Source organism: Balaenoptera physalus, assembly GCF_965194825.1.
Source record: "Balaenoptera physalus genome assembly, chromosome: 20".
Taxonomy (NCBI): Eukaryota; Metazoa; Chordata; class Mammalia; order Artiodactyla; family Balaenopteridae; genus Balaenoptera; species Balaenoptera physalus.
In genome coordinates, this window is record NC_138901.1 from 55,828,808 (window position 1) to 55,843,152 (window position 14,345).

At 56.7% G+C, this 14,345-nt stretch overlaps 2 pseudogenes across 2 annotated transcripts; both read left to right on the forward strand.

The window, feature by feature from the left end:
* The first annotated feature begins 2,384 nt into the window (after positions 1 to 2,384).
* On the forward strand, positions 2,385 to 6,060 carry LOC309649967 (uncharacterized protein SPEM3 pseudogene; annotated as a pseudogene). The gene is made up of 3 exons: positions 2,385 to 3,212; positions 3,361 to 3,418; positions 3,537 to 6,060. The product of its transcript is annotated as an uncharacterized protein SPEM3 pseudogene (transcript).
* A 2,085-nt stretch (positions 6,061 to 8,145) lies between these two features.
* On the forward strand, positions 8,146 to 12,004 carry LOC309649968 (uncharacterized protein SPEM3 pseudogene; annotated as a pseudogene). The gene is made up of 3 exons: positions 8,146 to 9,257; positions 9,406 to 9,463; positions 9,582 to 12,004. The product of its transcript is annotated as an uncharacterized protein SPEM3 pseudogene (transcript).
* The last annotated feature ends 2,341 nt before the right edge of the window (positions 12,005 to 14,345 follow it).

Genomic DNA, 14,345 nt, shown 5'->3' on the forward strand with positions numbered 1-14,345 from the left:
TGCTTTCCCTCCATCGCTGCCTAGCTAAATCCGTTATCCCCAAGGCCCTAGAGCTGCATTGTCAATTACAGTGGCCACTAGCCAAATATGCCTATTAGAATATAAATTAGTTAAACTTAAGGAAAAGTAATTCTGTTAAAAATTAAGTGAAAAAGTTAAAAATTCTCTTCCTCAGGGAACAGAATTTCCCTGGCGTCCAATTCTGTTCCCTGGTGGTCCAGTTGTTGGGACTTGGCGCTTTCACTGCTGTGGCCGGGGTTCAATCCCTGGTCGGGGAACTCAGTCCCTGCAAGCTTCATGGCTTGGCCAAAAAAAGAAAAAAATTCTGTTCCTCAGTGTCATGATCTTCTAAGTGCTCAGTAGTCACATGGAGCTAGCGGATACTGTATTGGACAGCACAGATTTAGAACGTTTCCATCATCATGGAAAATGCTATTGGAGAGCAGTGCTTTAGAGTTTAGAGCAATTTTCCTTTCCCTGTCACCCACCCCCAGCATCTTAAAGCTCCCCCAGAGCCCAGAGAACTTAGTTCTTTTTAGGGTGGCTCAGAAGCCACCCTCTGGGGAGGAGGTAAGATGTAGGCATGGACACCCAACGCCTGATTTCCCCAGACTGTGAGAAAGAGCCCAGGCTTCAGTTTTCCTGATCTGGTCTCTTGGGTCACGACCAGAGGTATGCAAACTTGCCTCCCCCGTTCTGGGCTGTGTTTGGGGCTCGTGGTTACTGAGGGAGAAGACCTCTCTTGGTCAGTGACTAGGAAACCTTGTGTTTGAGGCTCCCCAAATTGAGCCTTGGATTCTGACGGTCCCCTCCTTCATAGGCCTCTAATTTTTTCCAGGTGTCTCCACTTAATTTTCTTGCCCATGGACTTAGGCCTAGTTCACTGTGGAGACAGACCCCTGGGAAAAAGGAATGTAAGAATTCCTGGTGGGGCTTCCCTGGTGGCACAGTGGTTGGGAATCTGCCTGCCGGTGCAGGGGACACGGGTTCGAGCCCTGGTCCGGGAAGATCCCACATGCCGCGGAACAGCTAAGCCCGTGTGCCACAAATACTGAGCCTGTGCTCTAGAGCCCATGAGCCACAACTGCTGAAGCCCGTGTGCCTAGGGCCCGTGCTCTGCCACAAGAGAAGCCACCGCAATGAGAGGCCCGCGCCCCGCAGCCAGGCGTAGCCCCCACCCGCTGCAACTAGAGAAAGCCCGCGTGCAGCAACGAAGACCCAATGCAGCCAAAAATAAATAAATAAATTAAGAAAAAAAAAAAAAAAAAAAAGAATTCCTGGTCCAGCATGCATTGGTCTAATCTGTGAGCGTGTCCCTGGTGTCCTATCTTTCTGTCCTATTATTCTGGCTCCTAGTTTCAGCCTGGACTTAAGCTGTGTCCATGATAGCACTGGCCGCTGAAAGCAATTTCCTTCCCCTCATAATTTTTCATTGCCCTGCCCTAGCCCAGCTGGAGTTTCCTCTGGACTTGATTTTCAGTCCTGATAACTCTTCTGTATACACACATAAGCTGCGAGATGGCAAAGTGTTTTCCCTGCCACCACTTGTGTGTCTGAGGTGGGCAACACTAATATGTCCCTTCCCTGAGTCAGATGTCCATCCCTGGGTCACTACAGGCACACTATCGGTGTGTTCTTGTCTAACATTACCACCACCGATTCCAAGGAGATACGTCCCAGCGGGAGAGCCCATTTCCAACACCTCTCTGGCTCAGCTCTGCCCTTGGACAAGTCATGTGCAACCTTTCTAGGCTTGCAGTCTCACCTCTAAAATGAAGTTATAATTGCATGCAAGAACCCTTCTAGATTTAAATGACCAGGGCTCCTCTACTCCCAAGTGAGAGGTAGAGTCCCCTATTTCTCCGCATGCCCTAGTGTATGTCCCTCATTATTATTGTTTGCTATTCAGATCCATCCTATTAGGCCTCTGGTCTAACCCCAAGGAGTTCGGCGCCGGGCGGCCGAATGGGCCGACATGCTGTCCGTTCGGCGCCCTCTGACCACCTCCGCCTCCCTCACGGTGCTGGCCGAGGCCTCGTACCGGCGGGCCCCGGCTCCCAGCTCAGCGCTGCTCGTCCGCTCCTCCCAGTCCCTGCCCGACGTCCAGGCTACCGAGCACCTTCCGCCCCGGCCCACCTTCATGCCACTCAGCCGGAACCCGGGGGGCAATGCCAGCTACCAGGTGTATGACAGCCTGGAGCTGAAGCGGCAAGTGCAGGAGAGCCGAGCGCGGGCCAACTCGCTGCCGCCTTCCACCTCGGCCTCGAGGCCCCCTCTGCACGGGAGCCAGACTGGGAAAAATGAACTGAGCAGCAGCAAACGGGGGCGGGGGCGGGGGGCGGCAGGGCATGGCGAGAGGAATAAAGAGCGCCAGTGTCCAGGAAACATTGGTGGTCTGTGGCTTGGAAGCGCCACTCCTTCTGCCAGCCTGGGTCCCTGCCCTTGGCTTCCTGCAATAAGAAGCCAGTGTCCCCTTCTGGGCCTGAGGGTCCCCTTGGTTTAGTGGCCACAGTCCTGCCAGCAAGCCCCTCCTGGTCCTATACCATGCACTAAGTAGATCTGCAGCTGCAGACTCCAAACCACTGGTCTCTGGGCACCTCCTCTGTGTCTCAGCTGTCCCTGTCCCCAGAGAGCCTCATACAAGAAGCTGCTTCCAAACTGGGAGGTTCCACATCTGGGCAGGTCCAGCTCCACGCCCAGTGAAGGGCATGAAGAAGGCTGAGGCTCTGGACTCCAGCCAGGCCTTCCCCAGGGCTCTGAGGCCAAGGTCTTCCTAGTCTCAGGAGGGGCCAAGAGATGGAATGTGTCATTTGAACAAGTGAGCCAGAGGGTGGTGAGTGAATGATTGACCACTCGAGGGGAGGTGGGCCGGCCTCCGGGCCCTGTTTGACTGTCCAGGCTCAGCTTACCTGACCCTGGTTACCAGCGAATGCCACCCTGGGCCCTCCTTTTCCTCCCCCTCCCTCATTGTGACCCCAACCACCTGCCCCATTATGACCCAGTCCTTCTCCCCCTCTGGCTCCCAGTGAGTATGTGGAGGCCAGGGGGCCCAGGCAGTCCTGGGACCCGCGGCCATGGGTGAGCAAACCCACTACCGAGCCCAGCCGTGCTCTGGCACCAACCCCAGGAAATGCCAGGACCTAGGAGACTCAATTCTTCTGATCCTGGGCAGCTTCATCTTGCTCAACGTGGGGATCAACGTGGTGACTCTGGTCAGGGCAGGATCAGGGCAGTGGGGTTGGGGGAGCCCTGGGGTCTTGAAGGGGCTGAGGTGGGAGGGCTGCTGGGGTGTGGCCGGACAAGGGTTGGATTTCAGGGCTCACCCTGCTCCCGGCCTCCCCCCTCCCCTGCTTCCCTCAGCTCTGGAGGCATCTGAAGAGCTCCTTGCGGACACTCTTCCATCACGTTTTCCCCAAAGGTGAGTGGGCGCCAGCGTGGGCTCAGGGGACGTGGGCCTGTCCCCTTTCTTCTATCCCTGCCTCGATTCTCAGCCCCTCAGGAACCCAGGCCCTGTCCCATCTCGCCTTTCCCCGCAGACAAGCAAGCCAGCTGTGTAGGCAGCCATCGCATGTGCCTGCGCAGCTCCGTGGATCCCAACAACCTGTGCTCAAGAGTTTCTTCCCGCTTCCGCCATCGCCCAAGCTTCCTGCTCGGGCACCCAAACCACCTTGACTCCTGGATACCAGTCACAAAACATAAGAAGGCTTCTGGGTGCTGCTGGATGCCGCCTCAGTGTGGACGGGCTGGGGCTCCCATGGAGGCTCCACGGGGACTGTGGAAGGAGGGGGTAGTGGGAGCTGGCGAGGCCCCTCCGGTCACAGCCTTAAAGTCCCGAGCCACCTTTTACTCCAGGCAAGAGACATCTTCCACGCTCCGCAGGATGAGCAAGGTGGACGTGCTTCCACTCCGCCTGCCCCAAGAGAGCAAGACGAAGACCCCAGACTATGACCCAGCCCAGGCCCCAGCCCGGGCCCAGACCCGCCCCCCAGTTCAGCCCCCTGCGCATGCTCCTGCCAAGGCCCAGACCCTCTCCTCAGCCCACCCGCCTGAGCACACCCCCCCCCAGGCCGAGACCTGCTCCCGAGGCCACGCCCATGAGCACACTTCCGCCCAGGCCCAGGCCTTCTGCCCAGTGGACCCCACTGGGCGCACACCTGCCAAGGCCCAGAACTTCTCCTCAACCCAGCCCTCTGAGCACGCCCCACCTCAGGCCCAGACTTGCTCCACGTTCCACCCCCCTGAGCACACCACCCCCCAGGCCCAGACCCCCTCCCCAGCCCTCACCCCTGAGCGCAGCCCTGCCCAGGTCCATGGCCCTGAGCATCCCTCAGCCCATACCCCAGCCCAGGCCCAAGCCCAGGCCCCCTCCAATGCCTCAGCCCAGTCCCTGGGCCACACTTCTGTCTGCACCCTGACCCATGCTCATCTGACCTATACCCATGCCAACACTCTGGTCCCTCCCCCACCTTCGGCCCCAGTCCCTCCCCCAACTTCTGCCCCTGCTACTACTCCTGCCCTAGCCCCTACACCAGCCCCTGTCCCGATCTCTGCCACAACCTCTGTCCCAGTGCTGGTCATGGCCCTGACGACCACTCCAGTCCCTTCCACCACCCCTACCCCCATCCTAGCTTCTATTCCCTCTACCTTGTCTGCCTTCAGCCAAGGCCTCTCCTCCGGCCAGGTGGTCTACGATGCCCGCAGGGTAAAGCAGAACGTGGTCCATGTGTGTCCCCCTCAGAACTCTGGGTACTCCAGAAAGGACTTGGGTACCGTCTCCAGGCCCCAAGAGGGGCATGGTCTGGTGAGCTCTGGTACAGCTGAGCAAACACTGAAGCAATGTAGTGGGGACAGTGCCAAGCCCTCCACAGGATCCATACTGGGTTACCTGGAGTTGGGGAATATGGAATGGAAGACCTCAAATGATGCCAAAGACAAATTTGTGCAGTCCAAGACCTTCCCTTACTGCAGCTTCCATCCTTGCAGTTCTGAGAAGAGAAACACGGACCCCCAGGCTCCAGTCTACCCCAAATTCCTGGTGTACTCCAAGGATGCTGCACCTTCTCAACCTTGCTTCCATTCTCCAACCAGTGCCCAGAGCTCACCATGCGCCATGCCTCCACCATGCACTCTTTCTCTGCCTCTTGTTTCTCCCGGATCCTTTGTCCTTCATCAACACAGCAACCACCAGAAGCCCTCCGCCTTAATACAACCCCCCACCTTTCCCCCAACCTCCAAGTCTCCTCCGTCTGTCCTCTCTTCCCAGGGCCCCATCCCTCCCCAGTTAGCCACGACGTCCCAAACCCCAAACCAGCCCCAACCCCCTGAACTTCGTGAGACTCTAGACCTCAACCAAGGCTCTGTCCTCCAAAGGACCCCAGGCCCTGCAAACGAGAGTAGACTTTGCAGAAACCCAGGCCTTACCCCAAATCCAGGCCTCCACAAGAACCCTCTAGGAACTGACTCTGTCCAAGCTTTGGGCCCACATCAGACCCGAAAGTTATTTAGATCTGAGGCAGTTCCTCGAAAGGAGGATGCAGGGCAGCACATACCATGGACTTCTGTCCCACCCAGTCAGAACTCCTGCTCTCCCAAGGCTCAGGTGACCTACAATGACCTGCAAACCTTCTCAGAGGTACCTGTGCTGATTGAGCTGCAATCATCCTCCCGGCGAGCAGGCAGCCAAGACTGGGTGTACCACCCCATGGATACAGTTCCTCCAGCCTGCCAGAGCTATCGCCAGATGTCTACGCCTCCCAAGACCAGCTGGAAGCCCTACTGTCCTGGGTCAGGCACCCGGCTAGGGCATGTGGTCTTTGACGCCCGCCAGAGACAGTTCAGAGCGGGCAGGGACAAATGCGAAGCTCTGTCTCCCAGGCGCCTTCACCGAGAGACATCCAACAACTCACCGGAGACCATCAAGGAGTGGGGATATCAGGGGACAGATATGCATGAGGAATAAAGAGACAAGAGAAGTGTTCTGTGGTTGTGTGAGGACATCCACCCCAGCCCCATCCCACAGGGCCTGATGAGGACCTAAACTATCCCTGCTTTCCCTCCATCGCTGCCTAGCTAAATCCGTTATCCCCAAGGCCCTAGAGCTGCATTGTCAATTACAGTGGCCACTAGCCAAATATGCCTATTAGAATATAAATTAGTTAAACTTAAGGAAAAGTAATTCTGTTAAAAATTAAGTGAAAAAGTTAAAAATTCTCTTCCTCAGGGAACAGAATTTCCCTGGCGTCCAATTCTGTTCCCTGGTGGTCCAGTTGTTGGGACTTGGCGCTTTCACTGCTGTGGCCGGGGTTCAATCCCTGGTCGGGGAACTCAGTCCCTGCAAGCTTCATGGCTTGGCCAAAAAAAGAAAAAAATTCTGTTCCTCAGTGTCATGATCTTCTAAGTGCTCAGTAGTCACATGGAGCTAGCGGATACTGTATTGGACAGCACAGATTTAGAACGTTTCCATCATCATGGAAAATGCTATTGGAGAGCAGTGCTTTAGAGTTTAGAGCAATTTTCCTTTCCCTGTCACCCACCCCCAGCATCTTAAAGCTCCCCCAGAGCCCAGAGAACTTAGTTCTTTTTAGGGTGGCTCAGAAGCCACCCTCTGGGGAGGAGGTAAGATGTAGGCATGGACACCCAACGCCTGATTTCCCCAGACTGTGAGAAAGAGCCCAGGCTTCAGTTTTCCTGATCTGGTCTCTTGGGTCACGACCAGAGGTATGCAAACTTGCCTCCCCCGTTCTGGGCTGTGTTTGGGGCTCGTGGTTACTGAGGGAGAAGACCTCTCTTGGTCAGTGACTAGGAAACCTTGTGTTTGAGGCTCCCCAAATTGAGCCTTGGATTCTGACGGTCCCCTCCTTCATAGGCCTCTAATTTTTTCCAGGTGTCTCCACTTAATTTTCTTGCCCATGGACTTAGGCCTAGTTCACTGTGGAGACAGACCCCTGGGAAAAAGGAATGTAAGAATTCCTGGTGGGGCTTCCCTGGTGGCACAGTGGTTGGGAATCTGCCTGCCGGTGCAGGGGACACGGGTTCGAGCCCTGGTCCGGGAAGATCCCACATGCCGCGGAACAGCTAAGCCCGTGTGCCACAAATACTGAGCCTGTGCTCTAGAGCCCATGAGCCACAACTGCTGAAGCCCGTGTGCCTAGGGCCCGTGCTCTGCCACAAGAGAAGCCACCGCAATGAGAGGCCCGCGCCCCGCAGCCAGGCGTAGCCCCCACCCGCTGCAACTAGAGAAAGCCCGCGTGCAGCAACGAAGACCCAATGCAGCCAAAAATAAATAAATAAATTAAGAAAAAAAAAAAAAAAAAAAAGAATTCCTGGTCCAGCATGCATTGGTCTAATCTGTGAGCGTGTCCCTGGTGTCCTATCTTTCTGTCCTATTATTCTGGCTCCTAGTTTCAGCCTGGACTTAAGCTGTGTCCATGATAGCACTGGCCGCTGAAAGCAATTTCCTTCCCCTCATAATTTTTCATTGCCCTGCCCTAGCCCAGCTGGAGTTTCCTCTGGACTTGATTTTCAGTCCTGATAACTCTTCTGTATACACACATAAGCTGCGAGATGGCAAAGTGTTTTCCCTGCCACCACTTGTGTGTCTGAGGTGGGCAACACTAATATGTCCCTTCCCTGAGTCAGATGTCCATCCCTGGGTCACTACAGGCACACTATCGGTGTGTTCTTGTCTAACATTACCACCACCGATTCCAAGGAGATACGTCCCAGCGGGAGAGCCCATTTCCAACACCTCTCTGGCTCAGCTCTGCCCTTGGACAAGTCATGTGCAACCTTTCTAGGCTTGCAGTCTCACCTCTAAAATGAAGTTATAATTGCATGCAAGAACCCTTCTAGATTTAAATGACCAGGGCTCCTCTACTCCCAAGTGAGAGGTAGAGTCCCCTATTTCTCCGCATGCCCTAGTGTATGTCCCTCATTATTATTGTTTGCTATTCAGATCCATCCTATTAGGCCTCTGGTCTAACCCCAAGGAGTTCGGCGCCGGGCGGCCGAATGGGCCGAGATGCTGTCCGTTCGGCGCCCTCTGACCACCTCCGCCTCCCTCACGGTGCTGGCCGAGGCCTCGTACCGGCGGGCCCCGGCTCCCAGCTCAGCGCTGCTCGTCCGCTCCTCCCAGTCCCTGCCCGACGTCCAGGCTACCGAGCACCTTCCGCCCCGGCCCACCTTCATGCCACTCAGCCGGAACCCGGGGGGCAATGCCAGCTACCAGGTGTATGACAGCCTGGAGCTGAAGCGGCAAGTGCAGGAGAGCCGAGCGCGGGCCAACTCGCTGCCGCCTTCCACCTCGGCCTCGAGGCCCCCTCTGCACGGGAGCCAGACTGGGAAAAATGAACTGAGCAGCAGCAAACGGGGGCGGGGGCGGGGGGCGGCAGGGCATGGCGAGAGGAATAAAGAGCGCCAGAGTCCAGGAAACATTGGTGGTCTGTGGCTTGGAAGCGCCACTCCTTCTGCCAGCCTGGGTCCCTGCCCTTGGCTTCCTGCAATAAGAAGCCAGTGTCCCCTTCTGGGCCTGAGGGTCCCCTTGGTTTAGTGGCCACAGTCCTGCCAGCAAGCCCCTCCTGGTCCTATACCATGCACTAAGTAGATCTGCAGCTGCAGACTCCAAACCACTGGTCTCTGGGCACCTCCTCTGTGTCTCAGCTGTCCCTGTCCCCAGAGAGCCTCATACAAGAAGCTGCTTCCAAACTGGGAGGTTCCACATCTGGGCAGGTCCAGCTCCACGCCCAGTGAAGGGCATGAAGAAGGCTGAGGCTCTGGACTCCAGCCAGGCCTTCCCCAGGGCTCTGAGGCCAAGGTCTTCCTAGTCTCAGGAGGGGCCAAGAGATGGAATGTGTCATTTGAACAAGTGAGCCAGAGGGTGGTGAGTGAATGATTGACCACTCGAGGGGAGGTGGGCCGGCCTCCGGGCCCTGTTTGACTGTCCAGGCTCAGCTTACCTGACCCTGGTTACCAGCGAATGCCACCCTGGGCCCTCCTTTTCCTCCCCCTCCCTCATTGTGACCCCAACCACCTGCCCCATTATGACCCAGTCCTTCTCCCCCTCTGGCTCCCAGTGAGTATGTGGAGGCCAGGGGGCCCAGGCAGTCCTGGGACCCGCGGCCATGGGTGAGCAAACCCACTACCGAGCCCAGCCGTGCTCTGGCACCAACCCCAGGAAATGCCAGGACCTAGGAGACTCAATTCTTCTGATCCTGGGCAGCTTCATCTTGCTCAACGTGGGGATCAACGTGGTGACTCTGGTCAGGGCAGGATCAGGGCAGTGGGGTTGGGGGAGCCCTGGGGTCTTGAAGGGGCTGAGGTGGGAGGGCTGCTGGGGTGTGGCCGGACAAGGGTTGGATTTCAGGGCTCACCCTGCTCCCGGCCTCCCCCCTCCCCTGCTTCCCTCAGCTCTGGAGGCATCTGAAGAGCTCCTTGCGGACACTCTTCCATCACGTTTTCCCCAAAGGTGAGTGGGCGCCAGCGTGGGCTCAGGGGACGTGGGCCTGTCCCCTTTCTTCTATCCCTGCCTCGATTCTCAGCCCCTCAGGAACCCAGGCCCTGTCCCATCTCGCCTTTCCCCGCAGACAAGCAAGCCAGCTGTGTAGGCAGCCATCGCATGTGCCTGCGCAGCTCCGTGGATCCCAACAACCTGTGCTCAAGAGTTTCTTCCCGCTTCCGCCATCGCCCAAGCTTCCTGCTCGGGCACCCAAACCACCTTGACTCCTGGATACCAGTCACAAAACATAAGAAGGCTTCTGGGTGCTGCTGGATGCCGCCTCAGTGTGGACGGGCTGGGGCTCCCATGGAGGCTCCACGGGGACTGTGGAAGGAGGGGGTAGTGGGAGCTGGCGAGGCCCCTCCGGTCACAGCCTTAAAGTCCCGAGCCACCTTTTACTCCAGGCAAGAGACATCTTCCACGCTCCGCAGGATGAGCAAGGTGGACGTGCTTCCACTCCGCCTGCCCCAAGAGAGCAAGACGAAGACCCCAGACTATGACCCAGCCCAGGCCCCAGCCCGGGCCCAGACCCGCCCCCCAGTTCAGCCCCCTGCGCATGCTCCTGCCAAGGCCCAGACCCTCTCCTCAGCCCACCCGCCTGAGCACACCCCCCCCCAGGCCGAGACCTGCTCCCGAGGCCACGCCCATGAGCACACTTCCGCCCAGGCCCAGGCCTTCTGCCCAGTGGACCCCACTGGGCGCACACCTGCCAAGGCCCAGAACTTCTCCTCAACCCAGCCCTCTGAGCACGCCCCACCTCAGGCCCAGACTTGCTCCACGTTCCACCCCCCTGAGCACACCACCCCCCAGGCCCAGACCCCCTCCCCAGCCCTCACCCCTGAGCGCAGCCCTGCCCAGGTCCATGGCCCTGAGCATCCCTCAGCCCATACCCCAGCCCAGGCCCAAGCCCAGGCCCCCTCAAATGCCTCAGCCCAGTCCCTGGGCCACACTTCTGTCTGCACCCTGACCCATGCTCATCTGACCTATACCCATGCCAACACTCTGGTCCCTCCCCCACCTTCGGCCCCAGTCCCTCCCCCAACTTCTGCCCCTGCTACTACTCCTGCCCTAGCCCCTACACCAGCCCCTGTCCCGATCTCTGCCACAACCTCTGTCCCAGTGCTGGTCATGGCCCTGACGACCACTCCAGTCCCTTCCACCACCCCTACCCCCATCCTAGCTTCTATTCCCTCTACCTTGTCTGCCTTCAGCCAAGGCCTCTCCTCCGGCCAGGTGGTCTACGATGCCCGCAGGGTAAAGCAGAACGTGGTCCATGTGTGTCCCCCTCAGAACTCTGGGTACTCCAGAAAGGACTTGGGTACCGTCTCCAGGCCCCAAGAGGGGCATGGTCTGGTGAGCTCTGGTACAGCTGAGCAAACACTGAAGCAATGTAGTGGGGACAGTGCCAAGCCCTCCACAGGATCCATACTGGGTTACCTGGAGTTGGGGAATATGGAATGGAAGACCTCAAATGATGCCAAAGGCAAATTTGTGCAGTCCAAGACCTTCCCTTACTGCAGCTTCCATCCTTGCAGTTCTGAGAAGAGAAACACGGACCCCCAGGCTCCAGTCTACCCCAAATTCCTGGTGTACTCCAAGGATGCTGCACCTTCTCAACCTTGCTTCCATTCTCCAACCAGTGCCCAGAGCTCACCATGCGCCATGCCTCCACCATGCACTCTTTCTCTGCCTCTTGTTTCTCCCGGATCCTTTGTCCTTCATCAACACAGCAACCACCAGAAGCCCTCCGCCTTAATACAACCCCCCACCTTTCCCCCAACCTCCAAGTCTCCTCCGTCTGTCCTCTCTTCCCAGGGCCCCATCCCTCCCCAGTTAGCCACGACGTCCCAAACCCCAAACCAGCCCCAACCCCCTGAACTTCGTGAGACTCTAGACCTCAACCAAGGCTCTGTCCTCCAAAGGACCCCAGGCCCTGCAAACGAGAGTAGACTTTGCAGAAACCCAGGCCTTACCCCAAATCCAGGCCTCCACAAGAACCCTCTAGGAACTGACTCTGTCCAAGCTTTGGGCCCACATCAGACCCGAAAGTTATTTAGATCTGAGGCAGTTCCTCGAAAGGAGGATGCAGGGCAGCACATACCATGGACTTCTGTCCCACCCAGTCAGAACTCCTGCTCTCCCAAGGCTCAGGTGACCTACAATGACCTGCAAACCTTCTCAGAGGTACCTGTGCTGATTGAGCTGCAATCATCCTCCCGGCGAGCAGGCAGCCAAGACTGGGTGTACCACCCCATGGATACAGTTCCTCCAGCCTGCCAGAGCTATCGCCAGATGTCTACGCCTCCCAAGACCAGCTGGAAGCCCTACTGTCCTGGGTCAGGCACCCGGCTAGGGCATGTGGTCTTTGACGCCCGCCAGAGACAGTTCAGAGCGGGCAGGGACAAATGCGAAGCTCTGTCTCCCAGGCGCCTTCACCGAGAGACATTCAACAACTCACCGGAGACCATCAAGGAGTGGGGATATCAGGGGACAGATATGCATGAGGAATAAAGAGACAAGAGAAGTGTTCTGTGGTTGTGTGAGGACATCCACCCCAGCCCCATCCCACAGGGCCTGATGAGGACCTAAACTATCCCTGCTTTCCCTCCATCGCTGCCTAGCTAAATCCGTTATCCCCAAGGCCCTAGAGCTGCATTGTCAATTACAGTGGCCACTAGCCAAATATGCCTATTAGAATATAAATTAGTTAAACTTAAGGAAAAGTAATTCTGTTAAAAATTAAGTGAAAAAGTTAAAAATTCTCTTCCTCAGGGAACAGAATTTCCCTGGCGTCCAATTCTGTTCCCTGGTGGTCCAGTTGTTGGGACTTGGCGCTTTCACTGCTGTGGCCGGGGTTCAATCCCTGGTCGGGGAACTCAGTCCCTGCAAGCTTCATGGCTTGGCCAAAAAAAGAAAAAAATTCTGTTCCTCAGTGTCATGATCTTCTAAGTGCTCAGTAGTCACATGGAGCTAGCGGATACTGTATTGGACAGCACAGATTTAGAACGTTTCCATCATCATGGAAAATGCTATTGGAGAGCAGTGCTTTAGAGTTTAGAGCAATTTTCCTTTCCCTGTCACCCACCCCCAGCATCTTAAAGCTCCCCCAGAGCCCAGAGAACTTAGTTCTTTTTAGGGTGGCTCAGAAGCCACCCTCTGGGGAGGAGGTAAGATGTAGGCATGGACACCCAACGCCTGATTTCCCCAGACTGTGAGAAAGAGCCCAGGCTTCAGTTTTCCTGATCTGGTCTCTTGGGTCACGACCAGAGGTATGCAAACTTGCCTCCCCCGTTCTGGGCTGTGTTTGGGGCTCGTGGTTACTGAGGGAGAAGACCTCTCTTGGTCAGTGACTAGGAAACCTTGTGTTTGAGGCTCCCCAAATTGAGCCTTGGATTCTGACGGTCCCCTCCTTCATAGGCCTCTAATTTTTTCCAGGTGTCTCCACTTAATTTTCTTGCCCATGGACTTAGGCCTAGTTCACTGTGGAGACAGACCCCTGGGAAAAAGGAATGTAAGAATTCCTGGTGGGGCTTCCCTGGTGGCACAGTGGTTGGGAATCTGCCTGCCGGTGCAGGGGACACGGGTTCGAGCCCTGGTCCGGGAAGATCCCACATGCCGCGGAACAGCTAAGCCCGTGTGCCACAAATACTGAGCCTGTGCTCTAGAGCCCATGAGCCACAACTGCTGAAGCCCGTGTGCCTAGGGCCCGTGCTCTGCCACAAGAGAAGCCACCGCAATGAGAGGCCCGCGCCCCGCAGCCAGGCGTAGCCCCCACCCGCTGCAACTAGAGAAAGCCCGCGTGCAGCAACGAAGACCCAATGCAGCCAAAAATAAATAAATAAATTAAGAAAAAAAAAAAAAAAAAAAAGAATTCCTGGTCCAGCATGCATTGGTCTAATCTGTGAGCGTGTCCCTGGTGTCCTATCTTTCTGTCCTATTATTCTGGCTCCTAGTTTCAGCCTGGACTTAAGCTGTGTCCATGATAGCACTGGCCGCTGAAAGCAATTTCCTTCCCCTCATAATTTTTCATTGCCCTGCCCTAGCCCAGCTGGAGTTTCCTCTGGACTTGATTTTCAGTCCTGATAACTCTTCTGTATACACACATAAGCTGCGAGATGGCAAAGTGTTTTCCCTGCCACCACTTGTGTGTCTGAGGTGGGCAACACTAATATGTCCCTTCCCTGAGTCAGATGTCCATCCCTGGGTCACTACAGGCACACTATCGGTGTGTTCTTGTCTAACATTACCACCACCGATTCCAAGGAGATACGTCCCAGCGGGAGAGCCCATTTCCAACACCTCTCTGGCTCAGCTCTGCCCTTGGACAAGTCATGTGCAACCTTTCTAGGCTTGCAGTCTCACCTCTAAAATGAAGTTATAATTGCATGCAAGAACCCTTCTAGATTTAAATGACCAGGGCTCCTCTACTCCCAAGTGAGAGGTAGAGTCCCCTATTTCTCCGCATGCCCTAGTGTATGTCCCTCATTATTATTGTTTGCTATTCAGATCCATCCTATTAGGCCTCTGGTCTAACCCCAAGGAGTTCGGCGCCGGGCGGCCGAATGGGCCGACATGCTGTCCGTTCGGCGCCCTCTGACCACCTCCGCCTCCCTCACGGTGCTGGCCGAGGCCTCGTACCGGCGGGCCCCGGCTCCCAGCTCAGCGCTGCTCGTCCGCTCCTCCCAGTCCCTGCCCGACGTCCAGGCTACCGAGCACCTTCCGCCCCGGCCCACCTTCATGCCACTCAGCCGGAACCCGGGGGGCAATGCCAGCTACCAGGTGTATGACAGCCTGGAGCTGAAGCGGCAAGTGCAGGAGAGCCGAGCGCGGGCCAACTCGCTGCCACCTTCCA